Source organism: Erpetoichthys calabaricus, chromosome 7, assembly GCF_900747795.2.
Source record: "Erpetoichthys calabaricus chromosome 7, fErpCal1.3, whole genome shotgun sequence".
In the NCBI taxonomy this organism is placed as follows: domain Eukaryota; kingdom Metazoa; phylum Chordata; class Cladistia; order Polypteriformes; family Polypteridae; genus Erpetoichthys; species Erpetoichthys calabaricus.
The window spans coordinates 36,748,030-36,762,920 of record NC_041400.2 but is presented as its reverse complement, the minus strand read 5'-3'; the positions used below and the strand labels follow the sequence as shown (position 1 = coordinate 36,762,920).

At 39.0% G+C, this 14,891-nt stretch overlaps 1 long non-coding RNA gene across 1 annotated transcript in view; it reads right to left on the bottom strand.

Moving 5' to 3' along the window:
- The window catches only part of LOC127528767 (uncharacterized), a 45,780-nt gene extending 32,315 nt beyond the window's left edge, over positions 1 to 13,465 (bottom strand). Inside the window, exon 1 of the long non-coding RNA XR_007935381.1 lies at positions 13,407 to 13,465. This is a non-coding gene — a long non-coding RNA (uncharacterized LOC127528767). The remainder of the gene's footprint in view (positions 1 to 13,406) is intronic.
- Positions 13,466 to 14,891: the final 1,426 nt, after the last annotated feature.

The following is a 14,891-nucleotide window of genomic DNA, read 5'->3' as shown; positions in this document are numbered from 1 at the left end:
ATCAACAAAAAAAAAGTATTTAATTCCAAATTGAATTGAGATCTCTGCAAAGTGGCCTAAATGAACTATGAACATAAAACACAAAATAATTGATCGCATAAGTATTCACACTAGTACCCCATACCCTCCAATTCAAATTGGTATTTAGGAGGCGCAATTTTGACATGCATGACAAACTTGAGTCTGTGTGCACAGGACAAATTCTTAACTGGACTGAGCTCTGGACTCTCTAAGACATTATCGTTGTTGTTTTGAAACCATTCCTGTGTACCTTGACTTTATGTGTGGTGTTGTTGTCTTGCTGGAAAACAAATCTTCTCCCAAGATGCAGGTTTTTTGCAGACTGCATCAGGATTTCCTTGTATTTTGCTGCATTCATTTTACCCTAATGAACCGTTCATGGTCTGCTGCAGAGAAGCATCCCAACGACATGCTGTCATAGATAGATAGACTGTGTACTTTTGATAATGTGCCAAACATGGTTCATAGGCCAATGACCAAAAAGCTCAATTTTGGTTTCTTCTAACTGCAGAACCTTCTTCCAGTTGACTTCAGAGTCTCCTGCGTGTCTTCTAGCCAAGATGTCTTGCAGATTTTGTCTCTTTGCTGCTCTCATAAAGCTGGAAAAGGTGAAGCATCCAAGCTACAGTTGTTGCCTGCACAGTCTCTCCAGTCTGAGCCACTGTGGTCTGTAACTTCTTTAGAGTTCTCATATGTTTCCTGGTGGCCAGTATCACAAGTTTTCTTCTTGTAAAATTTAAAGCTGTGTCATACTCATTACATTTCTAAATGATTAATTTAACTGGACACCAACTGATATCCATTGACTTGGCCAAACACAGCAGATTATCAAAAACCCACTATCCTGACCGTGAAGACTCGTAATGACAGCATCAGGGTGTGCGGACAGTTCTCTGCAGCACGCATAAGATTTATTTGATTCCACAAGTTGGACCTTCTAGATAAGATGCATTTATTCAATTGAAACCTCTTTACTACAGACAGGTGATCTCAATTGAACTTCATATGACTTTTAAAACAAATTGGGTGCACCAGTGAGAATTTAGGTGTGTCATATTAATACAAATTTGTTTTATATTTGTAATTAATTTAGACCACTTTGCAGAGATCTGTTCTCACTTTGAAAAAGTATTTTTCTGTTGATCATTGTTAAAAAAGCCAAATTAAATCCACTGTGATTCAATGTTGCATAAAAATAGAATGCGAAAACTTTCATGTGGTACATACTTTTTATAAACATTGTATTTAGTTCAAAACTTGTATTCCTGCAGATTTTCTCTCATAACAAGTCCTGTCTTTTTCCCCTTTTTTTCTTATATGAATATTGGCTGTCTGTAAACGACCTGTAGGAGACTTTTTGAAATGTCACCAAGAATAAAGATTTTTCCATTTTGAAAGGAGCTACATAGACCAAAGTCTGACTGAGAGCCTGCACATGTATCTAGCCTGTGACACCTCTCTAGTTCTAGTCTGGCCACATTAGCATTCGTACCACCACATAGCCAAGAATTCCATGGCCTTATGTGAAAGAGGTCACTAAGCGACTTGCCAGCAGCTGGTGGGTAAGCTGCCATGCCAGCATGAAAATAGAAATGTCTCTGTGATGACTGTACAGATTTAAAGAGGATGGATTTATGTGCAAAATGTGATTAAACAAAAAATGCAAGTGCAAAATATAGATTTCAACATTAGATATAACATGTGCTATGCATTTTCATGACTTAACCAAAAGTTCTTTATCTATGCACTTGACCTAATCCCCTGGACTATCTACGACTGGGACAAACAATTCTTATGAAATATTAGAAAAATAAAAATATGCACCACCTAATTTTTTTATAGCCACTCTTGCCTGGAAAAGAATGTGCAAATCAGCCAAAAATACAAAATTTGTGCTCATATTACAAAAAAACACAAGATTGTGATAATCAAAGTAGGTAATCGGAGTACTAATACACAAAAAGAAAAGAAAGCCCAGAGTGACTACACAGAAAGTCATCTGTAGCTAACCTGGTGGAGTGACTTATCCACATGTCAGACCCCTTCCAGGATTCTATGACTTCTTCTCTCTGTCCTCTTGTAATTTTGTTTCTTCTTTTTAATCTTATTTTATGTCCTTCATCTACCATCGTAGCCTGGTTGTGACCTTTCTGAGTTTCTCCACTTAAGATGTTTTACTTAATAAGATCATAAACAGATGGGACATCCCTAGCTGATTTATATCTGGAGCAATCACTGAAAAGAATGAAAACCATTCAGGCATTTACTGTATCTATATGCATCCATTCTTCACCCCATTTAATCAAACTGACTGCCACAAGGGCAGAGTATGTCCAAATAGAACTGGGTGCAAGGAACAGTAGAAACCAGACGTAGATGTGGTGCCAATCTGCCACAGATAGGGCACCATAGCAGTTTGTAAACTCAACAATATGGCTATGCTTTTGGCTGATATTGTTGTCTCCTTAATGCACCAGCAGTTGCCAATAATTAAATGTGGTATACCGGATGTAGGACTCTCAGCCATTTTCTGTTGTAATTCTTTCATAGTAGAACATGCCATTTATTCCAAGGTCATTTGGTTGCACTTCTCTGCACAGCTTTTAGTGCTGCTATGTCTTTCTGAACACTCCCCATGAATTTTCAAAAGAGCATTATAGAGTCTGAGAAGAAAGTCCATTTATTTATATTTGACAGTTTGCAATTATGAGGGGGGTGCCTAGCTGATGAGAGACTGCAGGAGTAAGGGCTCTATTAGGCAGGCACAGAGAAGGAGAAATTCCTACAGAGCAAGACAGCCACAAAGACAGCAGATAAGGTACTGCAGATATTAGCACCAGAACACAGAGGAGCACTGGATACTAGCATAAGAGAGTATGAGAAGGAGAAAGAATTTTGACCTGAGAATTTCGCATGCCTTGTTCTCCCAGGATATGTGGGATAAGGCAACTGAGCAAATGATTGGGATATCTGGCCCTTTATGAAGAGAGAAATAGACAAAAGACCAGCAGAGGATGGAAAAAGCATGCAGGATCTCCTGGCCAATAGATGGTAGCACATGGCCACTAGCTAGGGCCAAAGAAGACTCAACCTGGAATAGGTATAGGTTAGATACAGTAGGCACAAGCAAACTAAAAATGTAGTGTGAGTGCTTTGGGCTCATTTACAACTCTCACCTCTGAAAGTTTTTTTTTTTTCCAAGAGGGGTTAGGGACTTTAAGTTTGCATGAATTCTGTTCAGTCAGAAACACTGAAGTACACAAACTTTAAGGGAAGCTACCAAGTTCAAGAAAGAGGCTTTGCTTAAAGTGTTCATCTAATTTAACTTAGTGGAACTGTTTGGGCCAAGAAGGCGACAGATGGGGTGAAACATCAGAGAACAAATTTCAGTTGGCCTGAAAGACATTCTGGCAAAGCCTTCCATGAGTCAGCAATGGAAGGCAGGGTGCTGCCAAGCCTGTTCTTGTAACCAACAAGAGCATCCCACCATGAGAAAAGAGGACATGACTGGTTGGTTTATTTTATTTTACAGGTCACACAGCTTTCAACATAACCCACAGAAATTAACAGGCAAGAGTTGGCTGATCAGAAAAAAATGTATTATATTGGAAAAAATCAGAACTGTATTCAAATAAGCAATTAATTATCACCAGAACATCTAAGTAAACTTATTTGTTTATATTATTTTAGTTTGAAAGATACTTGCATTTTATTTTTTTTAATTACAGGCAAGAAGTTACCATTGCCCTTTGCTTGGAAATCAGATGATGTAAACATTTTACAGTCAATTACACTGAATCAGCCCGCACTCTAGGAGTTATCTTTGACTCTAGCATGTCATTTAAAGCGCATATTACAAAGTTGTCCAAAACATGTTTCTTCCATCTTAAAAATGTTAGGAAATTAAGGCGCTTTTTAAATAAACAGGATTCTGAGAAACTAATTCATGCATTTATCTCTAGTAGGATTGACTACTGCAATGCGGTGTTCACTGGATGTTCAAACTGTTCTTTATACAGCCTCCAGTTAATCCAAAATGCGGCTGCGAGAATTATTACAAGAACAAGAAAATACGAACACATAACTCCAGTTCTTAAATCCTTACACTGGCTTCCGGTTAAGTTCAGGGCAGATTTCAAAATCCTTCTTTTAACATATAAATCATTAAATGGTCGAGGTCCGGCTTACTTGTCTGAACTTATCATGACTTACAAACCAGAGCGCACATTAAGATCTCAAGATGCCGGTCTGCTTATGATTCCAAGGATTAATAAAATAACAGTGGGGGGGTCGAGCTTTTAGTTACAGGGCCCCTAAACTGTGGAATGGTCTGCCTGCTACTATAAGAGATGCCCCTTCGGTCTCAGCTTTTAAATCCCGGCTGAAGACTCACTACTTCAGTTTAGCATATCCTGACTAGAGCTGCTGATTAACTGTACAGACTGCATCTCTGTTGTTAGTCATTAGCACTTAAACATAAGTAACATGACAGTTATAATTGTATACTAACCCTCACTTATTCTGTTTTTCTTCTCGGTACTCAAATGTGGCACTTGGTGCCACGGCCCACCTGCCAAGTTGTTTTGCCTGCCTTAGGAAAAGTCATCCCAGATGGAGGATCGCAGGAATCGTGGGAGAGAGGGGTCCTTTCATCGGATTGGCTGGCCCAGCACTGTTTCAGCTGTGGAATGGCCAAATGGGGGAGGCAGCTTGAAGGATGAGGTCTCCAGGACTCTATACAAATACAAATCTTATTATGGGATATATCATCTACTGTTAAATTCTGCTCTGTACTTCTAAAATTTATATATATTTTTTTTTATTTCTTACTATATTGAGAAATTGTTCTGTGTACTGTACTGTATTGTATTGACCCCCTTCTTTTGACACCCCACTGCACGCCCAATCTACCTGGAAAGGGGTCTCTCTCTGAACTGCCTTTCCCAAGGTTTCTTCCATTTTTCCCTACTAGGTTTTTTTGGGAGTTTTTCCTTGTCTTCTTAGAGAGTCAAGGCTGGGGGGCTGTCAAGAGGCAGGGCCTGTTAAAGCCCATTGCGGCACTTCCTGTGTGATTTTGGGCTATACAAAAATAAACTGTATTGTATTGTATTGTATTATAACTGATACATGTGCAATGGTACCACAACCATGGGAAACTGTCCATAGATGTAAGTGGTAATACACCCAATGACCACCCCAAAAAAGTGACAATTGAGAATGTAAACAAGAAATATAGATGTCCAAAAACCAAGCTTGAAAAATATTCATGCATTCATTCATTCATTCATTTTCCAACCTGCTGAATCCAAACACAGGGTCATGGGGGTCTGCTGGAGCCAATCCCAGCCAACACAGGGCACAAGGCAGGAACCCAATCCCGGGCAGGGTGCCAACCCACCGCAGGACACACACAAACACACCCACACACCAAGCACACACTAGGGCCAAATTAGAATCGCCAATCCACCTAACCTGCATGTCTTTGGACCGGAGGAAACCCACGCAGACACGGGGAGAACATGCAAACTCCACGCAGGGAGGACCCGGGAAGCGAACCCAGGTCCCCAGATCTCCCAACTGCGAGGCAGCAGCGCTACCCACTGCGCCACTGTACCGCCTGAAAAATATTCAGAATAATCAAAATATATTCAGCTCAGAGAAAATCCTAAATGTCCTCAGCAACTTCTGAGGAATGCTGACCTAGACTTGGGGTACAGTTAGGAAATAAACAGACGATGTTGAGGAATTCCTGAACTCCAGTGTGAGGAATAAGATGCTGTGTGGCAAGGCCAGAGGTGAGTGAAATATGGCTAAAAATGCTCAAGATTCTGGATACTATTGGTGGTGTATTGGTCAACATACTACCTCAACAATTGGTGTAGGGCAATGAAAGTACAACTACAGTAGATTAGAAGGTAGAGTAGGTGGTACTATTTTTCAGAGACTTTGACCAGATGCTGTGATCTAATTACTGAGGAAATGCACATCTCAGCCTACTGGAGAACAGTAGAAAGTAGTCAGGATGAAAAACAGCACTTCCAAATTTGTGGTCAGAGATCTCTTTTAGAAAAAAAACAGACATGTCTTCTGAGGGTAAGGAGAGATTACAGCGGCACAAAATGCAAGGCAATACATTATATTCTGCAAGGTGCGGGTACAGGATATCATGTGATGAGACTGACTAAGGAACTGGTAGAGCAGTAACATTACTATGACAATATACTAAATGGTGATGACAAACAAAGACTTAAGACCCCATACAAAGTTTATATTCATTCTACATCTCTATGGTCATGAAATATTGGTGATGAACGAACAAATAAGATTGTGGTGCAAGAGGCTAAAATACGGTTACAATGGAGTGTTACAGGAATCAACAATTCAGGATGATCTTGATATAGAACAACTACTGCTCCATACTGAATGGAGCATATCGAGGTGATCAGCATACAGTATCCTGTATACCTAGGATATGCTGGAGGAATTATATTTCTCAAATGACCAAAAACTAAGGAAACATAGTCTGTCCAGCATTACACAGGATGTTGCTACCACACCAGTCACCACTGAGTGAAAAACTACAATGAAGGCAATAGGGATTATGCAAAAAAAATTAGTTTCACTTGTAATCATTTCATAGTTCATAAAAACCACCACCTGGTTTTTTTACATACAATTTTACAATTTACATATTAAACGTTCAAGGGTGTAATTTTGATTGTATATACAATGATGGTCACAAACAGGCAAAAGGTAGGTGCAAATGTGCTTTGTACTTTAATTAAAAAAGTATCAAACAGGAGTTCAGTCCCAAAAGTGCATATTGTGCAGTGCAGTTTAATAAACAGTTCAATAAATATTGTAGGATAAAAAATAAGTGATCACATGGAGGTTAAAATGTCAATAAATATACAAATAAAATGAGGTTAAAATCATCATCAGGACCTTTCTTTAAAATCCATTCTGAGCCTTGGTGAATCATTCTAAAACCATGTCCCTGCTGCTCACTCCTTCGGTTCTCCTCAGCCTGCAGAGATGCCCACTGACAAATTCAGTCAACTTTTCATGCCTTGCACCCCACCCACCTCTGCCGATCACCACTGCGGTGCCCCAAGCCAGGCTTATGTCCCTCACCGCCCTCCCTCTGAGTCTGCAGGGACCCACAAGCCCTTATCCATTTCCTGTCCACCACTAACACGGGGACTTAACTCCTGTTATCTTACACACCCACAACTCTTTTATTATTCATTACAATTCACACTTAAATGGCAACTTTTCTTCTTTTCAGTGTTGAAAACCAGCCAAACCTTGGGTCATAATGACAAAATTCTGCAGCCCATCCCCTCTGGTCCTGCTACTTTCCGACAAAGGTCAGAATGAATTTCCAAAGGCTTATTGTAGTATAAATTAAATATTCAATGAGATCACAATACTTGATTTTGTGGTTTTTGGCATCAAGTTTTCCGTACACAATAAACAAGTAAATTACATATTATAGCACACAGGGACTAACCTTTGTCTACTTTATAAATCTGCTTTAAACTTTAATGCATTCTTCCTCTCTATCCACAATACTAAAGCTTCAGGACCGGAAGAACAATGAGGTCACTTCTGTGTCCTCCACCATGTTGCACCCCTTAAGAAACCACCAGGTGAAAGGACCATGAATGGTGGAAGTGGGCGTTCATTACAGATCAGAGACTAACCTGATCACTAGTCGCTATCTTCACTTACTTAAATTCAGCCTTGGCAGTGATTTGTCGCACCCTCATTGGTCTGTTCATTTTGCTATCTTCACATTTCAGTATTAATATATGCGGTTGTCAACATTTTTCTGTTGAACACTTGTCCTCCTTTCACAATACACACACACACACACACACACACATATATAGATATTTTTTTTTCTGTATCTATTTCTAACACATGAAATCAATACTACTTTAGTATGTTTTTATTTATTCACCTATTACAAGCTGCATTCAGTTTTCATTTTTTTTAAATGACCAGCTTTAAAGTGGGTGTTCCATTGCCCTGTGCTACTTCTAATTTTCAAATAGAATATCCTTTGGGGACCACTGATTCTAGTGTAATACAACCAAATAATTATCAGAAACAGAAAAACACAAGGCATCCAGGAGTTAAATAAAAACAGGAAATCAGCTTGAGGTCCAACCATATAATCACAGAAGATTGTCCACTGTATTTCAGCATGACCAGCACAGCAGAGAGATAATTCCAGAATGATGAATAACATGAGCTCCCCATGGAACTGTTAAATTGTAAAGTTACAACTATCACTAGTAATTAGCTCAAACTACAATTATATTAAATGATGCATTTCTCACATAAAAATGCATTGCTTTGTTAATTTTCATGTACTTTTACAGGACAGTCTCTTACTAAATTCAATATCTCTGAAAAATGTCTAAGTCTTACTTGTAAAATCCAGCGATGCAGTAAATGTTTTCATTGTTAATAATAATTTCATCATCTTATTCTTAATGATTCTGAGACTCTTATTTACTGGCATGCAACAGCTAGATCTTGATTTCAGGGAAATGTTGTGCAAAAAAGAAGCCTGAAGGATTTGGATGAGAGAGATAATGTGCACGTCATTGAATGCAATCATATTTGGGTGATGGAGGTGGCGGCGGGACGGGCAGGCGACTGTTTATGTTTACGTCTCTTATATCACACCATTTAAGTTTATTTAATGGATATCATTTTAGGGTAGCATAACTACTTCATTGCTCTCCTTCTAAGTTTATGTATGCCTCATTTATGGAGTATGTGACTGGAATGATAAAATGTCTTCTGTGGCACAGTTGTTCATGCTGTTGTCTCATAGCTCCTTGTATAAATGTGGATTATTTTTCAGGTTTTCCAGTATCTTCCAACATCTTTAAGCTAGGCATGGTTGGTTTAACTGCTGAGTCTAATTTGACCCACGTCTGCATGTGAGGAAGTGCACCCATGGATGAATTTAACACCTTACCTAAACTGTGTCTTATTCTGGCTGACATACAGTAGACTGCAGGTCCTTGACACTGTTTTGGCATAAACTGCTTCATTCAATGACACATAAGTGGATGGATGGATGGATGGATGGATGGCTATCTTGCAAGGCTAATGCTGCATTCCATTTACCTTGGAAATTGAAGTTGGGAATGACATCAAACTCAAGTTGACCTTTTCCATAAAACATCCTGGAAAACCTTTGTTTTGCTTGCTCTTTCAATTGATTACAATGCATTACGTGGTGCACATCCAAACACCACAGCAATATGTACACAGATAATAAGTAAGTACAGATAGTATGCATCCGTATGTATGACCGATTTAATGAGACACAATAGACAGAAGTGTTAAATACATTATAATAATACAGCATTCACTTATAGTTGAAGGATTTTGAGGTTGAGGTTGCTGCGACTCTCTCAACTTTCCAAGTAAGAAATCCAACTTGTGGGGTCGTTTCAGTTGTAAATTCCTACTTGGAACTTGGAAATTCCAAATTCCAAAAATAGGACATACCCATAATTACAGGAGATAAAGTTGCCATATCAGTGAAAGGATCTGGTCAGTTAGAAGTGATACTTACAATGATAGCTCTATAATGTGGCTCCAAGACACCTAATGAGCATTCTCTAGCAGATCTGATATTTAAAAGAGCACAGGGAGGGAAAGACTGAATTTAAAACACAGATTGTAGTGGAGGATGTATTTATCTATCTGCTCCACATGACTAATTCTCACCTGGACAAAGCGGGTAGCACTGTGAAGATTATGTTGTTTGATTTCTCCAGTGCCTTCAGTACCATCCAGCCTTCCCTGTTAAGGGGTAAACTCAGAGATATGCAGGTGGATGAGTCTATGGTGTCCAGGATAATAGACTATCTGTTGGGCAGACCACAATTTGTAAGACTTAGTGACTGTGTATCTGATACAGATGTAAGCAACACTGGAGCACCACATAGAACAGTCCTGTCTCCTTTTCTCTTCACTCTGTACACTTCTGACTATAAATAAACTAACACCAGGTCATGTCACTTGCAGAAAGTTTAAGATAATTCAGCATTTATGGGTCGTATTGATAAGGGTGGATGAGACAGAGTATAGAAGTCAGATGGAGAACTTTGTTTCTTGGTGCAGAAAGAATAGTCTACAACTTAACGTCAGCAAATCCAAGGAACTGGTTATTGACTTTCATTGCACTAAAGAGCCTCTATGCTCAGTCACTATTCTGGGAGTGGATGTGGTCCACTCCTACAAGTACATTTGGGGTCCACAACAATAGACAGGTTGGACTGGTCTCAACACAGAGGAATTATATAAGAAAGGACAGAACAGGCTCTTTTTTCTTTGGAGACTGTGCTCTTTTAATGTGGGTGACAGTGACATCCCTCACTTCTTCTACAATTCAGGTGGCCAGTGTGATTTTCTGTGCTGTGGTATGCTTGGCAGATAACATCAATTCAAGAGTGGCCCTCTGAATAAACAAGCTAATTAAAAGAGCAGGCTCAGTTGAGGGATGCACTCTCCAACTAAGTCAGAGATTTTTTTTCTTTTCAATATTCTTCCTTTATAGAAATTCTGATTTGTGTTCAGACCATAGTGTGTGTGTGTGTACATGTTTATTTATACATCTATTTATGTGGCGGCACGGTGGCGCACGGGTTCGCTTCCCGGGTCCTCCCTGTGTGGAGTTTGCATGTTCTCCCCGTGTCTGCGTGGGTTTCCTCCGGGCTCTCTGGTTTCCTCCCACAGTCCAAAGACATGCCGGTTAGGTGGATTGGCGATTCTAAATTGGCCCTAGTGTGTGCTTGGTGTGTGGGTGTGTTTGTGTGTGTCCTGCGGTGGGTTGGCACCCTGCCCGGGATTGGTTCCTGCCTTGTGCCCTGTGTTGGCTGGGATTGGCTCCAGCAGACCCCCGTGACCCTGTGTTCGGATTCAGTGGGTTGGAAAATGGATGGATGGATGGATGGATCTATTTATGTAAAGAGCTTCTGTAAAAAGCCACATTTCCCAATGAGAGAAATAAACTTCTGTCTATCTAAAGGAACAGCAGACTCAGGTGTTTGCAGAGATACAGTGACATGCATGCAGGTAATAAAGTGTTAAGGTTATGGTAGTCTGGATCTTGTACCTCTCAGTGGGTCAGTAGCTAAATGCCCAAGAAGGGGACCATTAGAACTATTGCAGTGTGCTGACAAGTAAAGAATGCACAGGCACAATCTTATTTGCTGAGCCTTTTAATAGGAGTAGATATGTATTGTACTAAATGGCCAACAGGAGGTAATTTGACCTTATGATTTAGATTTCTTGGTAGGTGAAACATACCAGCAGATTCTGGATATATTCTGAAAAGTAAACCTGCAAAACGTTTGTTGGATGTGTTCAATGTATAGTAGGTTACGAGTAGGTTAGATGTACTGTATAGTGGGTTGCAAAAGAGAATTTCACTGAACTCTTGAACCTGAATTTAAATAGGAGAACTAATGACTGCCTCTAGGCCGTGTACATTGAGTCTATTTAAAATGAAGATAAATAATCAGATAATCAAATGTTATGAACTGGTTGTTTCTGGAATTACGGGAGCTGTGATTGACTGAACACTGTTCTTTATTACATCCTGTTAAAATTTCTTTCCTTGCTTTAAATACTTGTTCCTCGTTGCTCTATTGTAGGACTTCAGAAAAGAGTGAACCTCAGGGAACATTAATATGTAAATGCTTTGTTTTAGTAATGTTGTAATAGTACTAAGGTGTTGTACCGTGTTAGCCATTATGAATGTTGTGAGAAGTCAAGCAAAATGACACCTTTTATTGGCTAACTAAAAAGATTACAATATGCAAGCTTTCGAGGCAACTCAGGCCCAATGTAATAGATAGATAGATAGATAGATAGATAGATAGATAGATAGATAGATAGATAGATAGATAGATAGATAGATAGATAGATAGATAGATAGATAGATAGATACTTTATTAATCCCAAGCAGAAATTCACAGTATTGATGAATTTGTAATGTAATGCAATGTAAGATGTAATGTTGTAGTAGAAATTTTCTTATTGTTTCATTTTAAGTGTGTCACCTCATCATTTTGTAACTTTGGCATACTGTAGATGTGTTGCAAGGATGGGCTGCAATATTACTAGGGGTTCTACCCCAGAAGGGACTATGCGTCATGTCACAGATGTTTAGCTATATAACCAACAGTTGCATTCTGTGCTGAGTCCAAGATTATTTATTCATTCCTCAAACAACTTCAGCTTTCGCATTCTTAGTATTTTATATCTTCTGGTTTATGGCTCATTACACTTCTCGGCCTTATTTACAGTTCTAGCATCTCAGTTTTGGTGAAAACATGTTTTCTAGTTAATGACTTCAGGCAAGCCTTGTTTTGACTTCACTTATGGTTTAGCTGTTCGTTTTTTGGCAGTGACTTTTCTGAATTTTAGATATTGAATCTCATTACAGTTTCTTGTTATCTCCTAGACTGGTTAACACCATTTCATCCCTTTTTGCCAACATCCTCTTTTGCCAGCAAGGGATTTCGACTGGAAGTATAAAAGCAGGTGGGCTTTGTCTCTTCTGCAGTCCAGCCAATCCCCTTTGGATGTTCACATCTGCTACAACACTGTTACGTATACTAAATTAACTGTAGCCCTAGTTGGGGACTGTGATTGACCAGTGGTCTTTCAGAGGAGTTGGCATCCCCTTTTGGCAGCCCAATGGAGTACATGGCTGATTACTGTAGCATACCTTTAACTTTGTTTGTAATTGATGCTGTTTTATTTCAGCTTTATTTCACTTGTTTGATGGGTTCTCTCATACATCAAATCAAACTGTGCCTTACTGCCAGTGGGCTACAACAATGTCTTTATTTAAGTTTTCCCAATGTGTTACTAGTCTGCTGAATTTTACTTCAGGATAGGAAAGTAGTGTCATACCCATTGTAGTTGAGGTCATAGCTCTTAAAGATCCCGTAGAAAAATATAACACTAAAATCCATAAACTGTTAAGTAAAACTACTGTATTATTACTTTTGAATCCAAATGTTGTATGTAAGTGTAGGTACAGTTACATCCAGGTCCCATCACATTTTTATACAAAATTAGTTGTGTTTGTTTCTAATTCCCTTTCCCCTTAAACATCAGAAACATAAAACCCAGAAAAAAAATCTGCAGACTAAGTAAACTTAAGTGACTTGTGACTTCAGATCTTCCAAAACAAGTTTTTTTCTCTTTTCATTTGATTCAAGGCAGGCCAGGCAATATTATTTTCCTCTTGCTATCTCCCCCTAACCCTCCTCCGCACCCCCCAAAAAAACCAATAAAGCAGCTTTAAATAAAAATTCACACATGGCTTTTGAACTCACTCAGCTGTTTTTCTTTCCCCTACTGATGACCTCTCCTCCTCCTCCTCCTCTTCTGCCTCTTGTTGCGGAGGCTAACTATTTATTAATTCCATCTGAAGGACTCCTAAGAGTTTTCTTTTTAACGAGCAATGAAAGAAAAGCACACCAGCTTTACATGACTGCCCCATAGTGGAACACCTCGGTAACTAAAAGGAAATGCGGTCATTTTGATGAGCCTTAGGGAGTATGCCTGCTGCAATTACTAGATGGCCTATATAATTCTGTTCTTTATGTCACAAAACTAAGGAGCGTGGGACTCTGAAGAGAGGGCAAAGTGAATTAAATGATACAAGTTTGTTGTTTAACTACTACAACTTCTAAAACAGGGCTATTAATTACAAATTCAGCTGGGCTAGATTTTCAAACCAAGAAATCTAACTGTGCCTGACATTTTCAGTAAATTGTAAGCATCAGGTAAATGAAAATTTTTAAACCAACACAAATGTATTGAAAAACAAGTAATGTTTGTCATTGTTTCCCTTTGAAATGTGGTCACATCTGATACAGGCACATCAAAAAAGCATTACAAAATATTTATAAAACTATAACTGAACAGAATTTGAGGTAGTAGAAATAGTTTTTTTTCACCATTGAAATAAAAAAATATCTGACCCAGGCACATCTCAAAGTGCATGAAATGAAAAAACTGCACAGTATTAGCAATAACATCTGTTTCCCTTTTGAAATAAAATAAATATTTTGGTCATATAATAATTTTATATTTACATAGCGCTTTGCTCATTACTTAAAATGCTGCTTTGCACCGTATGAACCCATGATCCGTTTATCCATAGCAACTGCTCTACCACTGCGCCGCTATACATGACCCAGGTCTATCACAAAGTGCATTTAACAGAATAAAAAAGAACTATCAATGCTATCAATGTTATCAGTGCACAAACTCATAACAAGTGATAACAGTAACTAACACACATAAATACAATGTCTACTGCACACTGAGGGAACACAGGTTCATTTTAAATCTCCACGTTAGGCATTAGGTGATTAGGCATGACTTTGTTACACAGCCCACATTATTTTGATATTGTGAAGTGTCTTGCTACTGCATGGGCTGTGGGGAGTCTTGGGGGAAAGCACTTTGTTAGGGCTCAGGGTAGGAAGAGGCGGAAACACAGGAGACTAGCTATTTTTTATTGGAGGTGTCCCCATGACCCAGACAAGGAGCGGTACGGCACCGCACACCAAATAAAAAGTCAGTCAGCCTTTTGAAGATTCCCCCAGAGAAGTGGCTCCTGTGTCTTATTCAAAAGGTTGTCAAAGAATCATAGCTTACTACCACAACTTCTAGACACACAACAACACACTGCATTGTAACAAACAATAATAATAATAATAATACCTAAAGCATTCTCAAAGCTGGGGGGAGCCAGGACATGAAACCCTGCTCTGTTTTCTTGCGAGACAGCAGCATTACCACTGCATCAC